At 32.0% G+C, this 22,318-nt stretch overlaps 1 protein-coding gene and 1 pseudogene across 5 annotated transcripts in view; one reads left to right on the forward strand and one right to left on the reverse strand.

The window, feature by feature from the left end:
- LOC145239869 (prolow-density lipoprotein receptor-related protein 1-like) overlaps positions 1 to 22,318 on the reverse strand; it is a 520,067-nt gene that overhangs the window by 490,747 nt on the left and 7,002 nt on the right. The window lies entirely within an intron of this gene.
- Positions 9,879 to 9,995, forward strand: LOC145240435 (5S ribosomal RNA; annotated as a pseudogene).

The following is a 22,318-nucleotide window of genomic DNA, read 5'->3' on the forward strand; positions in this document are numbered from 1 at the left end:
TTGGCAGCAATAATTAGGAGAATGGATTCTTTATTAAATTATGTGTAGTAATAGTTACACAATCCCCAACTACACATCTCCTGAACAAAAATCACTTAAGTCTAGTGGAAAGGGAAAATCCAGGACAACTGGAAACAATACTGGTATGAGAAGAGAAAGACTAGTGGTATCCTCTAACCAAGACTTGATTCCGGTTTATTTTACTATTTTATTCATAGCTGGAAGAAAGATATAGATTCATACCTTTGCTAAATATTAATGAAAGTGAAACAGTAACCTTGACAGAATTCGAACTCAGCATGCTAAGCTCACACTCATAACCACTTCCACCCTTTTTTTTTTTTTTTTTTTTTTTTTTTTTTACAATGAACTGTATGATTAGATGATGCTTAAATGATCCAGCAAGATTTACTTATCTTCTTAGGATATTTATATTCAGCTAACCATTTACACATTTCAGCTTAATTAAACGTTTTAACACAACAATATGTTAAAGTAATAACTGCATATAATTGTAAGATAAGACAAAACTTAGCGATTTTATTGACATACAACCTTTACAAAACATTACAATCTCCAGTTAGAAGAGCTACTCATTGTATGGTTCTTAAAGTGATGCCATTTTTTTTTTCTTTTGTTATTGGAGGATCACCACATATGAATGCCATGCAAAAACACCTCATGAAAAGATTATTAATGCAATGAACTAAATTTGGTTACTTGTGAGGACAGAATATGGCAAGAATCTGGTGACATTTGAAAATGACTAAGTTGTTGTGTGCATGAAAATAGTTCTGCAACAATGTGTCCCACAGACATAAAACCCTTGCAAAGAAACTATTCATGGAAATTTCGTCTAGGCATACAGAGGAAGCAAGTAACAAAACAACTTCTTCTGTGCATGTTTTGCCAGAGGGAACTAGAGATTGGAGCTCATCCATGGAAATAATGATAAAGTAGAGAAAAACTAGGAATTTCTCTTCTTTGAGAAAGAATAAAGAAAATAAAAAAAAGAAAACACTAGATTTCAAAATCGCCTTTGAACTCTGTCTAGCCAACAAATAGCGTTCTTATGTGTTCTTTGGCAGCAATAACTAAGAGAATGGGTTCTGTCTGAAATTATGCAAATAGTAGAATATCGGTCCAAGAACATGTAAAATTAATTCCTCAAACAACAGATTTGCAAAACTTTTGAGTCTTCTTACGAATATTAAAATCAAAATATAATATTAAATCTTATGTCTAGAATCGTTATTTCAATTTTGATAAAAATCCATTAAGTGATTTTATTCTAGAAAACGTCTAACATTTAAAATTTAAGTTTAAGACGTTTTAAGAAGAAATTGAAAATTCAGGGCATTTTCTTTAATTCGTGTATAATTACGATGGGTTGAATTTAATGCAAATTTTCAAATGAATGCTTGTGCACAGATTATACCCTGTAAAACCCCTTTAAAATATTCCAAGTAGACTTAAAATTGAGGAATTTTTATTAATTGATGTCTAATACTTATCGAAAAAATTTCAAAAATCGGAAGTATTTGAATTTTCAAAAAAAGTTCCCGTCCCCTCTTAAACTAAGTTAAACTAAATCTAGTCCACATTGTGACTAGTGACGATGTTTTAAAATTTACACAGATCAGTTAATTAGTTTATGAGTTATATATATATATATATATATATATATATATATATATATATATATATAACATAATCCTGTATACATAAGCGTGAGTTTAAAGATTTTCCTGGAAGCAGAAAGAATTCATTTTTGGGCAAGAGTGTAATCCATATCAAAAGATTGATTTATATGAAAAAAAAATCATAGCAAAATCCAGAACAAGCGTTAAGATATCAAATTAATTTTTCTGAGGAAGAAAAAAAAAATCCTGACAGAATAAAAAAAAAAAAAAAAAGGCGGGGGGGGGGGTCATTATTATAAATCATTGGAGCGTCGGTAAAGTATGAAAAGACTTCAGTGGAACAACTGGTTTGTTTAAAGGATTCATTTGAGACTGAGGAAAGCGAATTTTTTTCATTTTGAATGAAATGGACTAATCATTTGTTATGGCTAACATCACACAACAAGCAATCATGGCACTAACACAGATAAAGCTCCCCCTCCCCAAATAAACCAGCATTATGTTCTCCAGACCATTACTTTCATTTAATACAGTTACAACAAATATATTGAAAAATTCTAAATTGATTTCTACAAGGAGATGCTCGAATAAGTCTAATGCGGGACGAAATTTTTATGAACACTTTCCAACTTATAATCTGTTAAGCACATTATCACACAATTGCTTCCCTGCAAATTACAACATCATCTTCAAATTCATTGTCAACCACATAATCATAAACGATCTCCATAAGTAATCAAACTGGTGTTCATTCCATTAATCATCTCCAATCCTCTCATAATATTCATCGTTAAATTGACAATCCATTCAAATTATTAGCTTGTATCCTCGAGTAGCTTTTAGCCTTGATACGCACAAGAAGAAACAAAAACAGATACAGAATGTAAATTTATAAATGATTTGACATTAGGACTGTAAAGTTGGAGCAAATTCATTGCTTAAAGAGTTTGAGCATTTAAAATTTTAAGAGTCAATCAAGAATTTGTGTAATAAAAGACCGTCTATTCGATTTTTGTTGGGTAATTGAATTCTAAAATTTGGTACATTAAAAAAAGAGAAAAATTTGAAAAACTATTGCTTTTTTTAAATGAAAATGCTTTTTTGTTGTTTTATGAATTAGTCACCGTTGATTATGATTAAGGAAACACTCAACAAGCGGCAATGCAACGTTAGTTGAATGTCGATGAATACGATGAGAGGATTGAAAATCTTCACACATCATCCGGTCAAACAAACACACCCAGTAAACTTCCTTTGTCAGAAACAATACTCATGGAATGTGAGGACTAAAAGGACAAAATAGGAGGAAGTGAGAGTTACGAGGCTGCGCAAAGTAAACCCAAGGTTCAATTTCTACTCTTCAAATATAGTATATAGAAATTATTTCTGTTGGAAGATTTATGTTGAAGTTGAACCTTTTTAAATTTTCAAGAATCGGGCAGCAGATTCCAGTTTTGTTAGTCATAAAAATTGTATTCTTAAATATATTGACCAAATACAACAAAATAGTAATATTCTATGTCAAGAATATGAAAACCGTCATAAGTTTTTGTTTCTTTTTTATCACAGTGCAGTCATAAAAAAACATAAAAAGTATTACACAAGATAAAATTTAGTTTTACTTTTTCCATAATTCAAAATAACACATGCACAATTTATACACAAGAATTATTGAAATTGGGATGCATGTTGAAATATAGACAATTACTCAAGTTAATGCTGATGTATTGCTACATTATGTCTACAACAGTACTTTTAGTGTATATTTTACTATGTGTGCAAAAAAAAAATAACATTTCTAGCATCCATTATGTACTTTATTATTATTAAATAACATTAAATATATTATCCCATATTATATATGTATAAATATATCTACTTATAAGTAAAAACAGTCTTGTTTCCCATTTCATTGCTGTGAATAATTTTCTTCACAAAAGGAACATAATTAAATCGGTTTTATCAGTCCTATAAAGCAAAACTGGGTCTGTGTACTGAAAAAAAAAAAAAAAAAAAAAAAGTATTTCCGATCTATTTTAATATTTAATCCTGATTGATATTTTATTTTTGACTAGCGAGGGGTACCCGGCGTTGCTCGGGTGTTTTTCGGGGTATGTGAAAAAACCCGAAAATGTGAAAAAAAAAAAAAAACAGATGCCCGTGAAAAAAAAAACGAAGCCTTCACGACGCGCAGTTGGAAAATAGTAAAGTGTTAAAAAAAAAAAAACAGGTGCGCGTTTTTGATTGACGTGACGGCGATAGGTCTTCAGCAGTAAGCATTTTGTGCGGGACAGTTTTGAATGAGGTGAATAAATCGGTTTGTTTGCTTGTTTTTAAAAACCCGCTCCCTGTTTATTAGGAGGAGCGAAATGAAAGCTACAGTCTGATATGACGAAGTCGGCATTGAACAAACGTTACTTAGCTCTCTCTTGAGACAACTGGCTTTCGGCCTGTGATTAGAGTCGAGTTTCGCTTCTTTTTTTTTTACCGAAAACCGAATGTAACGCATGTCGATGCGGGAAATGTCGAATAATTAACGTTTGAAAGTCAATAAAATTAAATAGACAGGCGAGCTCCGTGGATAACTCTGAGATATTACAATTTATAGATGATATAAAAAGTTTTAAGAAGTTGTGAACCGAGCAAGCGCTTCTCTGAAAGAAGCCTTTTGTGGACATCGAGGAAAAGCGTACATACATACATACATTTTCGCTTTTATATATATAGATTACTCATAAATAGATGAGGGGGTACGCTTACACTCAGAAGTCCTTCCATTGTCACTTATAACGCCAGGAACAAATTTAATAACTAAGTGTTAGAAATTCACGCATTTACATTGACTATTACTCCCTTGTAATTAAAAAATAGAAAATAAAAAAAATACGGTTTATGCAGTTAATAACATCAGCATTTCCTAATTGTCCGGTGGTTCAATTAGTTAGTATGCCATACTTATAGACGAAGATTGTGATTTGTCCCAAAATGAACCTAAACCTTTCAAATGACAATACTAAGCAGTTTTGTTTTACCTTCATTTTTTTTTATAAAGTAAATAATTTTCAGAAATTAGAACTGTGATGCAAGATAGCCCTGCTCGTGTGTGTATATATATATATATTTATTATATAAAAGGTCAGTTGTCTGTGTGTGTGTCCACCTAAAAGTAAAAAATACAAAGCAAATAATAACAAAGATGGTATTTTCTTGGTCAGCCTTATTGCAGATGAATAATATCCAAAATTAAAAAGAAATATTCATTCTTTGGGAGTCAACTGATACAGGTTTCGTTAGTTTACAAATTAATCTATTAGCTATTTTATGTACTAAAGAATAGTTAATGATTTTTTATTAAAGAGGTACTTCTCTTATGGCAACCCATTCATTAAGAAATTTATAAAGGAGAGTTGTATGTGTGTATAACCATCTAGAGAAATGGACCGGGAAGAGGAGGGGGATGAAGGTAGAGTAACATATAGCGAAATGTAAAGAGAAGAGTCTTAATAGAAATATGTAAATTCTGCCCTGAGCAATGTCGGATATCTCTGCTAATATATATATAAGTTAGCTTTGTGTCATGTCAAAAAAGAGAGTATCATATTTTGTAAAGATTAAAAGTTGAGTTAAAAAAAGAGAAAAAAAAACAATAGTCGTCTTATATTTCGCAATTTGCGACATTCTTGTAAGAAATATCTTTTCTAATGATATGCTTTTAGACTTGGTTATAGGGATTTAAATTTTTAAATTTCGTTCATGTACACAAACATATCCAAAAATATATATCATTTATTTATTTTTTTTATTTGAAGACTCCACAGTATGGCAGTTAATGCATCAACCTCGAGGTTCAAAACCTGAATCTTTAACTACCATACAAAAAGAATATCCATCCCAGTACAGGTGAAATTCTAGAAATAGAACATTTTTCCAACACTTATGTATCCTTACGAAGATTAAAATGAGGATATAATGTTCCTATTTACAATGCCTCCCCACGGGACAGAGTTAGACACCAGGGTCGTTTTTTAATGTGGAGAAAAGGAATAAAAATAAAAATTGTCTCAGTCGTAAAGGATTTCTCCTCCATTGACAGAGAACAAGAAATTGAAGTGCAGTATCTGAAGAACAGATGGTATTTATTTGCTCCCACCGAGCAAATTAGGCACAAGGCCGATTTTTAATGTGAGGACTGAAGGGGAAATGGGGACCAACTCCCCGGGGAGTAGGGGAGTTGGATAGTGACAATTGGTATGAAGGGTTGACCCTACATTGACCAAGGTCTTATATGTGAGGTATATATGGTCTTTGCTTGCAGTATCTGCCGGAACAGATGGTATTTATTTGCTCCCCCACCGAGCAAATTAGGCACAAGGCCGATTTTTAATGTGAGGAGTGAAGGGGAAATGGGGAACAACTCCCCGGGGAGTAGGGGAGTTGGATAGTGACAATTGGTATGAAGGGTTGACCCTACATTGACCAAGGTCTTATATGTGGGGGAAACCCCACATATGGTCTTTGCTTGCAGTATCTGCCGGAACAGATGGTATTTATTTGCTCCCCCACCGAGCAAATTAGGCACAAGGCCGATTTTTAATGTGAGGAGTGAAGGGGAAATGGGGACCAACTCCCCGGGGAGTAGGGGAGTTGGATAGTGACAATTGGTATGAAGGGTTGCCCCTACATTGACCAAGGTCTTATATGTGAGGTTGCCCACACATATGGTCTTTGCTTGCAGTATCTGCCGGAACAGATGGTATTTATTTGCTCCCCCACTGAGCAAATTAGGCACAAGGCCGTTTTTAATGTGAGGTAAAAACCAGCTCCCCTAAAAGTAGGCAAAAAGGGGGCACTCTGGTTACCAAAAATAATAATTGTCCCAGTATAGAGGGTTTCCCCTCCATTGACTGGTACAAATTATCTTAAGTGCAGCATCTGCCGGAACAGATGGTATTTATTTGCTCCCCCACCGAGCAAATTAGGCACAAGGCCAATTTTTAATGTGAGGAGTGAAGGGAGGGGGAAGGGAAAAAGGGGACCAGCTCCCGAGAGGTGGGAAATGGGAGCTGGTTAAAGGTCAGGCATGTGGGGTTGCCCCCACATCTGGTCTTTGCTAGTCATAGCTAGTCCTAGCTAGTCATAGCTTGCAGTATCTGCCGGAACAGATGGTGTTTATTTGCTCCCCCACCGAGCAAATTAGGCACAAGGCCGATTTTTAATGTGAGGAGTGAAGGGAGGGGGAAGGGAAAAAGGGGACCAGCTCCCGAGAGGTGGGAAATGGGAGCTGGTTAATGGTCAGGCATGTGGGGTTGCCCCCACATCTGGTCTTTGCTAGTCATAGCTAGTAATAGCTTGCAGCATCTGTCGGAACAGATACTACACTTTGATCTTGACCAAAAGGCCAAGTTAATGAGGATGTAATGTTACTAACAGCTTGTGTTTAGAATCTCTATTTTAATAAAACTCCATTACATAGTTTAGATTCTTAAAAAAATGTCTTAAATGTAAACCTGAAGCTTAAGGGGGTCTTAAGAAATTTAAATTTGGTGAGTTTTGTCAGAATTGTGTCTAATTACTATTCAATTAAAATTTGAAACAATTGAATTTTCACATGAGAGATTGTGCTCATAGTATACCTCCTAAAAACATTTGAAAATACTCCAAAGAAACTGAAAATTAGATAATATTTTTAGCTGATGTCCAATAACCCCTTTGTGTTGGATTTGAAACTGATGGTATCACTATATTTCTGGTCTTCTGTAACACACACATACATATAAAATACATATTCCATTATTTTTATAACATTTACATCTACCTAGATTCTAAATTATTCAATTTTCAAGTTTAAACATGTTAAAAATTTAGTACTTGTACAGTTTAATCAAGAAAGAAATTTGATTTTTAAATTGGAACGATTTATTTTATTTGTTTTGGGGAAACCTTCACTAAACTAAAGTATAAAGATTAATTATTGAAATAAAATTTTTGGTACTTGTGCAGTTTAATCAAGAAATTAAAAAATGAAAATATCGAAAAAAGGTTATATTGTACGTATCCGTTTTGAAGATCTCAAAAAAAAAAAAAAAATATCGAGTAATTTTTTTTGTTTTTTTTTTTACAGCGGAAAAACACGTTCTTATGAGAGCACGTTGAAGTCAGCCATCATGGAATTTGTTAAACACGCCATAGGGAGATAGCTCAATGTAAAGCGCCGACACTCCCTCCCCAACTTTAATACTAGCTTTTCTTCTTAAAAATCGAACCTTTTGCTCGGTATCATAAGAAATTGTTTTTTCGCTGTAAAAAAAAAAAATTTAAAAAAAAAAAAATACTTAATGAAATTAAGTGAAATTTTTTTTTTGGAGAACTTCGTTCCATAACAGATACGTGCAATATAACCTTTTTCGATATTTTCATTTTTTAATTTCCAAAAGTACCAAAAATTTTATTTCAATAATTAATCTTTATACTTTAGTTTAGTGAAGGTTTCCCCAAAACAAATAAAATAAATCGTTCCAATTTAAAAATCAAATTTCTTTCAAATGGGCTTACGTAACTAGATATTATTGGAATGTTTGTTTTTTTGCTGTTTTGTTTTTTTTTTGTTTTTGTTTTTTTCTTTTTGGAAATCGCTCGAGACAAGCATGAAGCCACATGATGTAAGGAGCTAACTAGAATTAATTATTGCAAAGATAGGAGATGCCTATTGACTTTAGTCTTGAAACGACCAAGAAAGAAAATAGTTGTTTGGTTTTTGTTACATATTTTACATAATTTGTTTTTTAGACGACGCAATCGGTTAGAAAAATAAAACAAAACTTTATATCACTACATATTTTGTTTTTGGCAAACATTCTTAAATATATTTTAAAAAGTGAAAAGATGTTTATTTTTTTAAATTACATGCAAATCTTTGTTTATTAATTTGGAATGGGGTATTGATGATGAAATTTATTCATAAAAATAATGGAGACTTTTGTGGGACATTAAGAGTTGCCTTCTCTGGATTACTTCAAAAAAGAGGAATGAGCTGAGATTTTATCAATCAAAAGAAAAGTTAGCTGTGTAACTGCTTCTTAGTAAGGAGGGTAGCACTGTTGATTGTGTGACCAAGGGAAATGGGATGCCTTGGTCAAGGTCGAGTGGGTATCCTACCCTGAATATCTGCTATGGCTATCTACACTGGAATTTACAGGTGAATGCTAGGCTGTGGCCTAGATTTGAATCACATTCCTCAAGACAAGTAGACAGACTTTCATTCAGTGTCACTGTGAAAAATCAGTGAAATAACTAATAATGTGACCCCATTTTGTCGTTGTTTAGCCAAAAATGAATAGATAATCACAAACGTATGCACATAAACAATCGAAATAAAGAAAATATTTATTGGGGAATTATATCGGAATTAAAAAGTAATCATGAAGTATTTTGATTTTAAAATAAAAACTAAAATTAATTTTTACTTTATAAACATTAATGCTACCAAACAGTAACATTTATCATAGAAATGCATCACATACGATTTATGAATATAAAAAAGGGGTTTCACAAAATAAAAAAATAAAAAAACAGATGAACTGTGATAATAAAATTTAATAAAGTGAAAATTAAGTACAGCAAGTTTATTTGAAATCTCAATTTCTCATCTTTCCAGATATTTTCATAATGCCTTTAATTTAAATATGTACTGCACAATCACGTTGACACACCGGTTCTCGCCAGATTGCCGAAGTTAAGCAACATTGAGCCTGGCCAGTACAAGGTGGGTGATCATTTGGGAAGGCTAGGCGCTGTATGTACCTTCTGGGAAGGTTGGGCATGGGGCCAACACCCTCACCCTGTAAAAAGAACTCAGTCGCTACAAAAGCATCTACAAAGTTGTAGATGGCCTATGTCCCTTAGGGGCTCAATGCTATGGGGCTTGATTCAAATATTAATCTAATTTTTCACTTTTTTCAATATTTTATACCCCCCCCGCCTACTCATGATAAATCCCTCCCCTTTTAATCAGAGATCAATTGAAAATCTAAATCAGTTAAATAAAGATATTTCGGAAACTTGTCTCTTTTTTGTGTTCTCTTTAATCCTTAATAATCTGCCTTGTTTCTTGCTAATGCTATCGCTGAAAATGTCTTTCTCCTTCCTTTTGCATACCTGAAGAAAGTATGATGTTTATTTTAACATCAAACAGTTGTTTTCACAAACTACCATTTACTGTCATCTACATAATAATACATGTACAACACAATCACGTTGACACACCGGTTCTCGTCAGATCACCGAAGTTAAGCAATGTTGAGCCTCACCAGTACCAGATGGGTGACCATTTGGGAAGGCAAGGTGCTGTATGTACTTTCTGGAAAGGTTAGGCATGGGGCCAGCACCCTCACCCTAAAAAAAGAACTCCTCGCTACAAAAGCACCTACTGTCCCTGTGTTTAATATTTATGCATTTAACATTTATGCATTTAACATGAAAGTAGGTAATTCAGTTTAGATTCAAGTGAAGGTAAATATGCGCAACAGCTAACTGAAGTATTAGTATTGTTTATAATGTAAATAAAATGGCAACTGTTTTCTCACGTGGTTTTTATGATAAAAGTTATAGGTAACTTGAGAAGCAATAAAAAAAAAATGTGTTGTAATTTTGGGGCACAAGCATATTAGTAATTAGAAAAAATATATCACCTTACCTCCCTTATCTTCCAAATAGCCTCTATACACTTTTCAGATTAACTAATCATTGGGTATTTGCACAGAATATAGGAGTATAAACAAAATAAGGATTCGCTTTTCAAAGTGCTCCCAAAAAATACAAAGAAGTCAACTCCACTCAATCTGGCCCACTACATGTAGATATTGGGTTCGACATATTCTAAACCTGGTGGACTTATAAGCATTGCCTTTTTTTTTTCTCCAGATTGGTAGTGAGTTCAATAATAGTTCATGCTGGATAGGTCCATTACAGCGTGCATATCCTCTTTAATACGAGCAATAAAGTTTGAATCATGAGTATAGAGGAGCTCTCACACAGGAGTTTGAAAAGTTATGGACTTTGCATTAAATCAAACCAAGTTGAAAATACTGCCAGTGTTTCAGAAACATGAAAACCCTAACGTTACAATCCTGAAAAGCATAGGAGAAGAAGGTCTGGTTCAGAGAGCACACAGCCAAGTAAAAGTGTGCTTTCACGTGTTGGTAAATATGTTTAGGTATTGTGACAAATTCGGGTGTGCATCGAATTGACTATAGTAACGTTTTATTATGTATCAAAACCTTTCATCACTCCTATGAAAACCTGACAGTGTTGGCAATTTTTTGATTCACTTTTTCTGAAGTTACCCTAAAGAGTATATGCAATCGTGCCATTGCTAACTCTAAAGCTGCTTAGTTTGTTATCTGATTTACACACGTTTATAATGGCTAAAACAATAAGCATAACATAACTCAATTCCAGAACTAAAGAATATTTTAGGATGGATTTCTATAAAGTATATAAGGGAAAAAAGCTTTTTAGTAAACATTGATTTACTCAGTTTTTAGTATAATAGATGGATGGGGCATTTTGCTTGAAAGGAAAACATGAAAAAGAAATGTAATACTTATTGTATAAATACGGTTGGAGTTGAGTAAAACATGTATATGATGTTTTATGGTTTATAGTTGTTAAGAGAGGTCAAAAGTTAAGATGAAGTGTTAATGTACAAAGAGATTTTGTAGACAGATACACTTTCTGTCTACTTCAGCATGAAAGCTTTTTACTCTTTTCTCTACTGGTGACGATGGGTGGGATCATTTGAAGAAAGATTCTGGAGTTTTCTTTTGGATTTTAATCTGAAATGTTGCAAAAGAAAACATTGAAAGCAAAGACTTTTTAATTTCTTCTTAAACTGAATCTTATTTTTAAATAAGCTTACAATTCACAGCCCGAAATTATGATGGATTGGTGAGATGCGTGATTGACATAATGGATACTATTGCAGACTATGAAATCAGTTTTACTTAGTCCAAAGTTCACATCCATTATCTATTGTGTTCAACTACTAGACACTACTATTAATAAAAATCGAAAATTTACATTTCACTCAATTTTGGATACAATATTAAATAGCAACTATTATTCAATAAGCATTGTTTTAGCATTAAATAATAAAATTAAATATTTATAAAAATAAAGGATCGACTGTAGTCAAGGACAAATCGAAAGCTCCCTTTTCATTGGCCACTAAACAGATGTCGTTCTTCCTGGATGACTCCACTTATCCTTGATCCTTAGCTTTTTTTAAGTCTTTGATATGACTCAACCAAGAGATTGGACCTGATCCACCAGTTCATTAGAAAACACTATTATGTCAAATAGGCAGAGTCAATATTCCTTAAAACAAACCAAATTATGATGTAAGCAAATCACTGCTAATTTTCTGAAAGCTAAATAAAGTATAAGCAAATTTCGAAATTAACATAGGACAATGGTGAATAAGTGAATTTCATTTAGAGTGTTCTATATCTGTGCCTTGTGCCAGGCTCGGTTAAATAAATATCAATTGAATAATTTAAAAATATTTTATTTGCTTGATAGAAAAAAAAATTAAACCCAAAAGAAATTGGTTCAGAAATTATTAAACGTTTTTAGTAAATTGGTTTGAAAATAAGTTGATTGAATTTTGTAGTCATCCATTAATCAAAACAAAAAACCCCACCCTCTTCCCCTAAAAAAATAAAACTGCATTCGAAAGAAGATGGCAGACTCAGAGGAAGCTAGAATGAGGGCTGGTGCAGTCAAAATAGCCCTTCTGATCTTAATAGAGTTAAACTGAAAAGCCAGTTTTTGTTTTTATTTTATTTTTATTTATTTATTTTTTATTTTTTATTTTTTTTTGCTTTTTACAAAGAAATCTCCAATTATTTTGTTCTTTAGTTCTCATATTCCATGAGCGGTGTTTCTATTAAAGAGGATAGAATTGCTGTTTTCTGGGTCAGAATCTATCCCATTTAACACTTATCATTGGCAGGTTTTTAACTTTGCAGTAGTATTTAGTTTTTAGCTCCTTACATCAAGTGACTTCATGACTTGTCTGAAGCGGTTTCCATAAAAAAATCGCCCTTATGCTTTTATCTACATATAAAAATTAATGTTTGTGTGCGTGTTATAAAACTATGTTAACAGAACACTTCATTAAGTTTCAATAACGGTTAAATTTGTCACAGAATCTAAAAACATAGAAATTTTCCTTGGATTTCATCTGGCGTCATTCAGTTTTATCTTTATAAAAATAACCGAAATGTATTAGAAAATAAGGAAACGAAATTCATTTTTGTTAAATATTTTTTTTTTCATAAAACAAAAAAAAAATCTCAGTTGAGAATGTAATTAAAAAAGATTTAAACATTGAAGTATTTTTATTAGTATTCTAAAGGTTTAAAATAAATATCTCTATATATAAAAGGCAAAATGGGTGCGAGCGTTTGTGTATGTCCACAAAAGGCTTTTTTATATTGGGGTTCTCGCGTCGGTTAGATTCCGCGATAAATTTTTGCATACTTCCCAGATCCTAATATTTCAGATTTGCAAACAGACACTGTCTCTATCTTTTTTTTTTTTTTTTTTTTTTTTTGATCGAGTTATAAATTTCCACAGTGGTGTCGTCTCAGGTGTTTGTTTGGTTTTTTCGTATAAAGCAAAACTGTTCGAAAAAGCAGCAAAGCATTTAAATCATCATATGTTCGATTGACTATGCTTAAAGTCGATGCACACAATTTCTGCTTGTGATGGCAACATCCGCTAATGCATTACATTTTTTTTTTTTTTTACCTTCTTTCTCTCCTTTGTGTTACAGGTTCGACCCTGTCTGCCTACTACTTTTTTTTTTTAAACCTTACCTTCTTTTCCTCCTTCGCATTTGCAGTCTACTACTACTTTTTTTAACACCTCTCTCCACCCTGTTGTTTCTCCCCTCTCCTCACTGGGATGCTTTTTATTCCTACCCTTACTACACCACCACAACACACCCGGGTAACGCTGGGTATCCCCGCTAGTTAAATAAAGAATTTATCGCCATTTGTCGTTTTACAGTTGTATGTGAGAAACGCCGCAGCATCAACAAGTAGGTTTAAAAAAACATTACACGCTATTTTTTTTAATTATTTACTTGATCTCATATTGCAAATGTTATTTTTAGCTTTTCTTTCAAGGAAATAATTACAAACATGACAATATTTTATATTAATTATGATCAGCAATCTATCTCCACGTTGGCAACGCTGGTGAATACTGCCTGTAACCAATAAATCTTTATAGTCAAGTTTTAAAAACTTAAAAATGATTTAAAAAAAAAAAACAGTGATAGCTATACCAGTATTTACATAACACCCTTTAAAATTTATCTTTAATAAAACAAAACAAAAAACACTTTAATTCAGTGCAAAAGTAAATCTTTCACCTACAATAACAATAGGTAGATAAAAGGTATGAATAGAATGCGTAAATTGTTGAGAGGAAACATGAAACTATATACTTGGTTTGAACCAAAATTATTTTTTGCCGAGTCAGTCATAAAATCAAGAACGGCAAAAATTCAGAAACGTAAGGCAGAGTTTAAATCTAACAGGCATTATGGAAGAAGTGAATGGAGTATCTACGAGTCAGCTAAGTGTTCTGAGAATATGGCGTTGGAGGGAATGTACGGCGAGCTTACAGTGGCAAATTCCTGCAACAAGATGTGTACATAATTAAAACGTATGAAGTTGTAAAGAAAGACTTCAACTTTACAAGTGGATTTTTTTCAGTTCTAAAAAGAAACAACGTATACAATTAATGTGTCATAATCAAGGTGGATTTATAATCACATAAGGTAACAGTTTTTCATGCCCGATCATAATCAATAATCAATCTTCCAGAACGCAATGATACTGTTCTCTTTGCCAAATTGAAGTGTAGTCAGTGATGCTCAATTATCATTAACAAACGTTTTCTTGATCAACAACGAACCCAAGGAACATTGTATACAATGTGTTGAACAGCACTACATTTCAACTAAAATATTACTTATCAATCTACACCGACAAGAAAGGGTTAAATAAACAATTTTATTATCTATATCTCTACTATTATAGAAAAGAAAGCGTGTGCGTGTGTGTGTGTGTGCGTGTGTGTTTGTTTGTTTGTTCCCTATGGACTTGAAAACGGCTGGGCCGACTTTCATGAAATTTTACACAAAGGTACTTTATGTACCTGGCAGTGTTCTCAGATAGGCTTGAATGTCTTTGATAAGTATTGATAATCGAAATAATTTGATGAAAGAAGGAACAGGCGATTTTGACCAAACTTAACACCTTACACAGCCCAACATCATAAATGTATTTGAGAAGTTTTATTATCACACAAGCCAAAAGGCCAGACATATAAAATTAACAGTAGGTTCTTTGATATGACAGGGGTGCATTCAAAATGAATGTTTAAAGCATAATTGAAGCATGATACTTGAAGTTTTCAAGCCATTATCACTGCACAAGCAGTAAGGCTAGGTATATAAAAATCAACGGTAGGTTCTTTATATGACAAGGGTACGTTCAAAACAGAGGTTTCTGTTTAGAGAACAACTGAAGCATGATATTTGACTTTTGTATTTTAAACTTTAATTCAAGCCATTATATATAAAAACAATTTTATAAAATCAACAGTAGGTTCTCTACAGTGCAATGTATACTACAATGTATTGTGGATTAAGGCACTGCGAGGAGGCATGTGAAACTTCCTCCCGGTGCACTGTGATGGATTTCCAATTAGAGAAGAGGCAATCAATTGATTTGCTTGAAAGATGGTCGATTTCACTGATTTCGATGACAATAAAAATATTAGAGTGTGAAACAACTGTTGATCATCATTCAATCGCAGATAACGTTGAGTCTCCCTGCTAGTCATTACTAATGAAGACCACTGTCTGAGGGTCCTGATAGACCTAGGTAAGATAATATTTTCCCTCGGTGATGAATTGGTCATTCACTAAGTTAACAGTGAAAAATAGAATCTTGAGGGCTTTAGAGATTTCATGATTATAGTTAATATAATAATGGCTCCTCTGAAAGTAAGAATTCTAATGATTCTTTGGTCAGAGTCATGCTTAAATAGTGATGTATGATATATTTACAGTTGACACATAAAAAATGTCAATTAGCATAAGATATCAAGGTTTAAAACTTATTTCTGCTTTGTACATCTCCGAGTGCTAGCTGTCAGTAAAGTAAGCACAAACGTTAAACATGTAGGAATTATTTTTTGTAGGATGTTTATTTCTTTCAAGTCTGTCATCAGTAGACCCTTTTGTATCATGTGGTGCAGATATCTGCAATTATATTCCAGGTATATCTTATTACTATTGCCTAGAAAAATCTATAGTATTAGTAGCTGTTGCTGCTACTATTACTACAATTATTTACAGAACAGCCTATCTTCCTAAGAAGACCAATCATGCCATTGTGAAATATTAAATCCAGCATCTCTTCCATAGCGACCAATTACTTTTGTTCAATGTGTTGACACTTTCATTTATAACTACAATAACTTAATTTAAAAAATGTGATAAATTTTAAAACCAATCTGACTTAGTCCAATATTAGGTCAAGGAAAAAGTTTGAAATGTGTGTCTATTTTAACCAGCTTATTGTAGACTTAAGTTTCTTGCAGTAAAGTTTCGGCGTTGATGGTGTGACCATTCGGCGCAAGTTCAAAATGCAAGATTTCTCCAAAGAAATCATTTTAACACAACATAAAACTTTTTTCTCAATCTATATAATTATAAAACTCAAATGATCTTGTAACAGGTGTTGTAACCCAACATCCGGTTTACAACTTCCGGTTGCGCATGCGCACATAAACAAATAATTAATGCGATAATAAAAATGTTTTACTGTGTACGTTTCCAGCGTCCCAATTGTTTGGGTATTTTTTTCGCGTTTAAATTATCCAAATAAACAATTGTTCAACTTTCTACATTTTTTTTTTTTTTTACATCGTTCATTCCCGTATTACGTTTATGTTATTTTTACGCAGTTTTCTTACAAATAAATCTACTTTAACGTATTGATAATCATAAGAACATTTTACAATGGCGATTTACCCACCGCCTTCCCTTTTTTTTTTTTTTTAAATTTATTCTCCATTTTTTAATACACCTTTCTTAAAAAAACATTCATACATTTTCTTCTACACTACCAACATAAATAAATAACCCCGAAAATGTTTTTTTAATTTGCATTACAAATAAATAATCAATGCGACAATAAAACCTATTGTTTTACTGTGTACGTTTTCAGCGTCCCAATTGTTTCATTTTTTTTTTTTTTTGCGTTTAAATGAAAAGATATATCAAAATTTGAATTTAACTTTAAATATTATGGTATCTGTTCAGTTTGCAAATCAGTATGGCAAACCACTTAAATTAAATGGCGATAAGTTTTTTTGTTTTTTCCCCCCCAAAAAATAAACAATTATAAACAGAACAACTCATAGAAATCTATCTATATTCTTTTTTCATATACTTTCATAGAAATGTTTCTGTTGTGTCACAAAAACTATTTTCTTTACGTCACAAGTGTCACGCTCATACATTAGTTCCATAGCTAATATAACATACTGACCCAACGGGTCACGGGTAGTTTAGTCTAGTATAAAATCACAGTATTGTGTAATTACTCAAAATTTCAGATATTTCTGACATTTTACTGTTTCATTCTGGCTAGCCTATTTTTTCATTAGTTTTCCCCATTATATTATTGGCATGAATATAATTTATTTTGATTCCATTTGTTCCTGAAAGTGCTTTGGCTGGAAAAGAGTAATGTTAAAGAGGATACATTTTTCCTTAGTGATTTAAACAGAAGTGCGAGCTTAAGCTCTTTATAAAACAAACGTTTCTCAAGTTTGTCTTTGTGCTTTAGCAACATGATAACTTTGATGCTTTGAATGCATCTTTAAATTATATCTAGAAAAACTGACAGAGCAATGGCTAACATAAATTGAAAACAAAAATTATGATTTGACAGATTTAAGTATATAAAAGCATATTAAAAGAAAATGAGTTAAAAAAGGAACCAGTAAGAAATGTATATTACAAAAATTTACAGAGTTTCTTTTAAAAAAAAAAACAAACAAACAAACAAACAGGTTGGCTATTTGTTTTATTAAATCTGTCCATTCAAAGAGAGAGAGAGAGAGAGGGAGAGAGATTCTATGAATACAGAACTGTATGACTTTCTTTAAAGAACCAGTAAGCACACTCAAATCTTTCACATTGACTCACTTCATGATGACTTTCTCCAAGAAAGATGTACATGAATCATAAAAAAAGAAAAAAGAAAATGAATAATGCAATATCTAACCAGTTATAAACTTCCTTTACTGAAATGCATAAAAATGAACTTAAAGTATTTTAGAAAATGAAAGATTATAGTTCTTGCAGCATATTTTTATGGATTATTTTTCCAACATTAGTAAATAAAATCTATTTAGTCAGTTTTAAAGCTAAGATAAAATAACTGCTACTCAAAAGAGATTATCCTATGGAGTTATTTAATAAAGATTAAACAACTAGGAAGTGAGGTATCATCTTCCAGGCTATATTACACAAGAATCGACATTAACATTTTTTAGAATATTTTTTCTTATTTACATATATTTAAAGTTTGTCCTTGCGTCAACAGTCTCGGCTTTTTGACTAGGAATAAATTGTATTTGTATTAAAAAAAAAGAAAAATTTTTTAAATATCGATTTGAGAATTTGGTGCTAATACAGAGAGTGATCCGCGCTATTTTTTTAAATCGTATTTCCAAGTTTAATTAAAGTTTTATATGCTTTTTATTTATTATTCAATTGTAAGGTTAAAGTACAGAATGGATACAAAACACCATCCCTTCCCCATGTTAAGAATGGCTTTTAACATAATAACGTTATTATTTCAGCACGGATCACTCTGCATGAATACCGAGAATCTTAAGTAGGACGACCCCTGAAATAAATGTGGGTATTATGGTAATTGAGGATGCTAGCTAGGAATAGCATAGACAATTCTAAAGTAAATGACCATAGGCCACCCGTCTCACATTTTTGAATGGCCTTGTGTCTAACTTATTTTGGAAGATTAAATTTCCAAAATAAATAAATTTTACAAAATATAGTATCTGTTCTGATGCTATGTTATCCGTTGTGGTAAGGGGGAAAACTGAGGCAATTTTTATTTTAATCTAGAGTGCCCTTTTTTAGAGAGCTGGATTTTACATTAAAAACCGATCTTATATTTGCCATCATGGGGAGACAAGTAAATAAGAAGGGTAAATTGCGTTTAATTAAACAATCAAAAACAATGATCACTCATTGCTGGAGGAATCTATTATATATAATATATATAATCTGTTTAGCTAGAGAAATGGACTGGGTGGAGAAGGAAAAGGGGATTGGGAAGAGAAAGGTAGAGTAATGGATAGAGAGGTTGCGCGAGACGGTTTCATAGAAATAAGTTACTTTTGCCTCGAGCAACGCCGAGTGGTCCTGATAGTTTTAAATAAAATATGATTGAAACCAAATATTCCAATTTTAAGGAATCATATTTTTACAAAGTCACAAGATTCATAAGAACAGATTATCAAATGAAAGTATTCATTTACTTGAACCAAATTTAATTTGGATCAGTAAGCTTGCTTTACTAAGGATAAGACATACGCCTTTTTTTTTTTTTTTTTTTTTTTTACACACACACACAATGAATGGCCATACTTAGTATAAATATAGCCTTGCCGCAATGGTACTTTTTAATATTAAAGTGTTTAAAAGTCATTAAGTCCAGTTGAAGAAATAACAAAAAAAATAATGAATACTAAACTGGAATTTAAATGAAAACGAGAAAGATAGAATGGAAGCATTAGAAAGAAAAGGAAGAAAAAAGGATGACTCAGGGAAATGGCACGCAAATGAAACCTCAAATGAAATCTGCATCGATTATTTTGTCATCGCATATTATAGAAAAAAAAATGGGTAATTTTGTTGGTGGCTATTTTCATAAACAAAATTCTTCAAAGAAGAATTCCGAGAGAGTTAATCAAACTACTCAGCAACAGATAATGTAAGGCAAGGCGTTCACATGTTTTGGGTGTTTACATTGTTCACGTGAAATGAGGTACATTTAATAAAATAAAAATTAGGCATGATAAAAATTTTAATAAATTTTTGTTTAATATTTGATTTTGCTTGTAACACCATTAAATATATTTTGGTTGCCATCAGTGATCTAGATAAAATAAAAAAATTTTCTTTTAGTTATGGAATCAAAATAATTGCAGAAAACGTTGGACGAAAAAAGAAAATAAAAAGATTTTCTTTGTAAGCGTTTTGCTGCAAATACCTTTTTAAATTAACTTGTAACTTAAAAATAGATAAAGTGACAATAAATATATCAAATGAAGGTACTGAAATGGAGTTTACAATGCACTAGAGAACCCGTTGGGTCAGTATTTAATTATATTCTTAAATATATAATTTCTCTTTGGTAATAAGGATTTCAAAGTCAAAATACATTGTGATATAATTTTTTTTATAATTCATTTAATTTCTATGACCACTTCTTTTGTCCTCTGCCATCATTCATGTACCGATGATAAACAAGATAACATTCTCGGAGTTTTAATAGTATATAAATTCGAAAGCCATTTTGATACCTGAAATCACCCCTAACTTATATTTAGCACAAGGAGTAAATTTTGTAAAACATGGTCTTCAATGCGTGAACGTCCAACTAATGTCAACGTATGTTTTTGTCAAACATTTTGACGATAATTCATCCACTCCAAAAACATTCATTCTTGTTAAAAGGTTTTATTTATAAAATATTGCGTTTAAATAGGAAGTTTATTCAAATTTGTCAGGGGTGGGGGGGCAAACATTAGAGTTAGTTTAGTGTGGAGATCCAGCCACCACCACCACCCCCAAAAAAAAAAAAAAAAAAAAAAGGGCAAATTTGTATCATGATCGGTCCCCAATCAACACTGACTCAGGTGATTAGCAGTACACCCCACACTCCAGGAAGTTAATGCTTGGAACTGATATTAGTGATCCCGGCTTGAAAAGGCAGAAGTGTTTTCAATTTGATTTTTTTGTGTACTCATACGCAGAGTTTATATTACTATAGTTACTCGCCTACCTACAAGAAAAAAGTTAAACACAAGGTTGGTTTTTAATGTAGTGGAAAATCCAGCACCTGAAAAGAAGGGTATTTTAGATTGGGACAAAAACAGAAGCTAACTCGGTTGTAGAGGTTTCCCCTTCATTGAGCAAGGACAGAAAAGAGCCAAAAAGGTGTATGTTTTACACAGATAGTTACTACACAATAAAAAGGCCAACAAAATGAAAATGATATCATAAAAAAAGTAATTTAAATGAATGTATCCTGAAGAAATAAACCATTAATTTAAAGTAAAAATTACAAAATATTCGCAAAACTCATTTGTTTACGATTTTAGTAATATTATTGCTTTCAAACCTTCTCGTAATGTTTTCTAAACGGAAAAAATATTTTGTATTTTTAAGGAATGGGCATCCAGAGGATTCCAGTTTTTATAGAGTCGATTCTGAATATTGATGGAAAATTCAGTCTCAGATGCAATTTACAATTTTATGAGCCGCGAAAAAAAAAAAAAAAAGCAAAAACAAAGACGACACAATATATGCGTAAAATTAAGGTTTAAAAAAAATAGCTTCTCAAAAAATGATTAAGTTTTAAAAAAGTCTTCCTCAAAACCTTCTTGGGCCATTTCCGGGACTAATTCCATAAGAAATCTTCTGGGTTCCCCTTTTTTATAAGAACAAATATTTTTTTTTATTATTTACGACAGAAATCATTCAGAAAAAAATATATTTCTTATGGAGAGAATGAATGTCAAAAGAAAGCTATCTTTTATGAAAGCAGATCCAAATGGAGGATTATTTGAAATTCACGAGAACAAAAAAAAATATAAGCGAAGAACGAAAGACTTGCTTTTACTTTTACTAGAGAAGCAGAATACGTTCATGTTGATTTATTTGAATGAGATGCATTCAGATAAGATTCTAAAAAGCAAGTCAGTAAAAAGTTTAAAGGATCAGCTCTTCCGTAATTACAAGTTTAACAACTAGATCACTCGTGAACCGTTGAGTCAGTATTTATATTATCAAATATTCGAGAACCTATCGGAATATCCAACTATTTAAACCATTTAATTTTGATGTCATAATAGACACTCCCTTCTCTTTATTATTCGCCTCTCCTCCCTCTAAAACATTCTCGTTCAGATAAAAAGTGTGCACCACGGTGACATCAAATTTTAAGTGTATACGGGGATGTTTGCTTTTTTTGTAATTATATATATATATATATATATATATATATATATATATATATATATTATACTAACTTGACTGCCAATACAAGTAAACGACTCGCGACTCGACTTTATAGGCATTGTTCAACGTGTTCAGAAAGTAAATAAAATGAACATTTCTCTAGCAAATTACTTAGGAAAATGAAAACAAAAGCACAAATTAAATAAACATCAGTAGGATTATTCCTTTTATTAATTTTCTGAAAATGAATATTTTTGGCACCATTTTTAAAGTCGCATTTCCATCTTTGTGTCTGTCTAAAACTACGAAA

Source organism: Euprymna scolopes, chromosome 19 (genome assembly GCF_053919585.1).
Source record: "Euprymna scolopes isolate OS-2025 chromosome 19, ASM5391958v1, whole genome shotgun sequence".
Lineage (NCBI taxonomy): Eukaryota > Metazoa > Mollusca > Cephalopoda > Sepiida > Sepiolidae > Euprymna > Euprymna scolopes.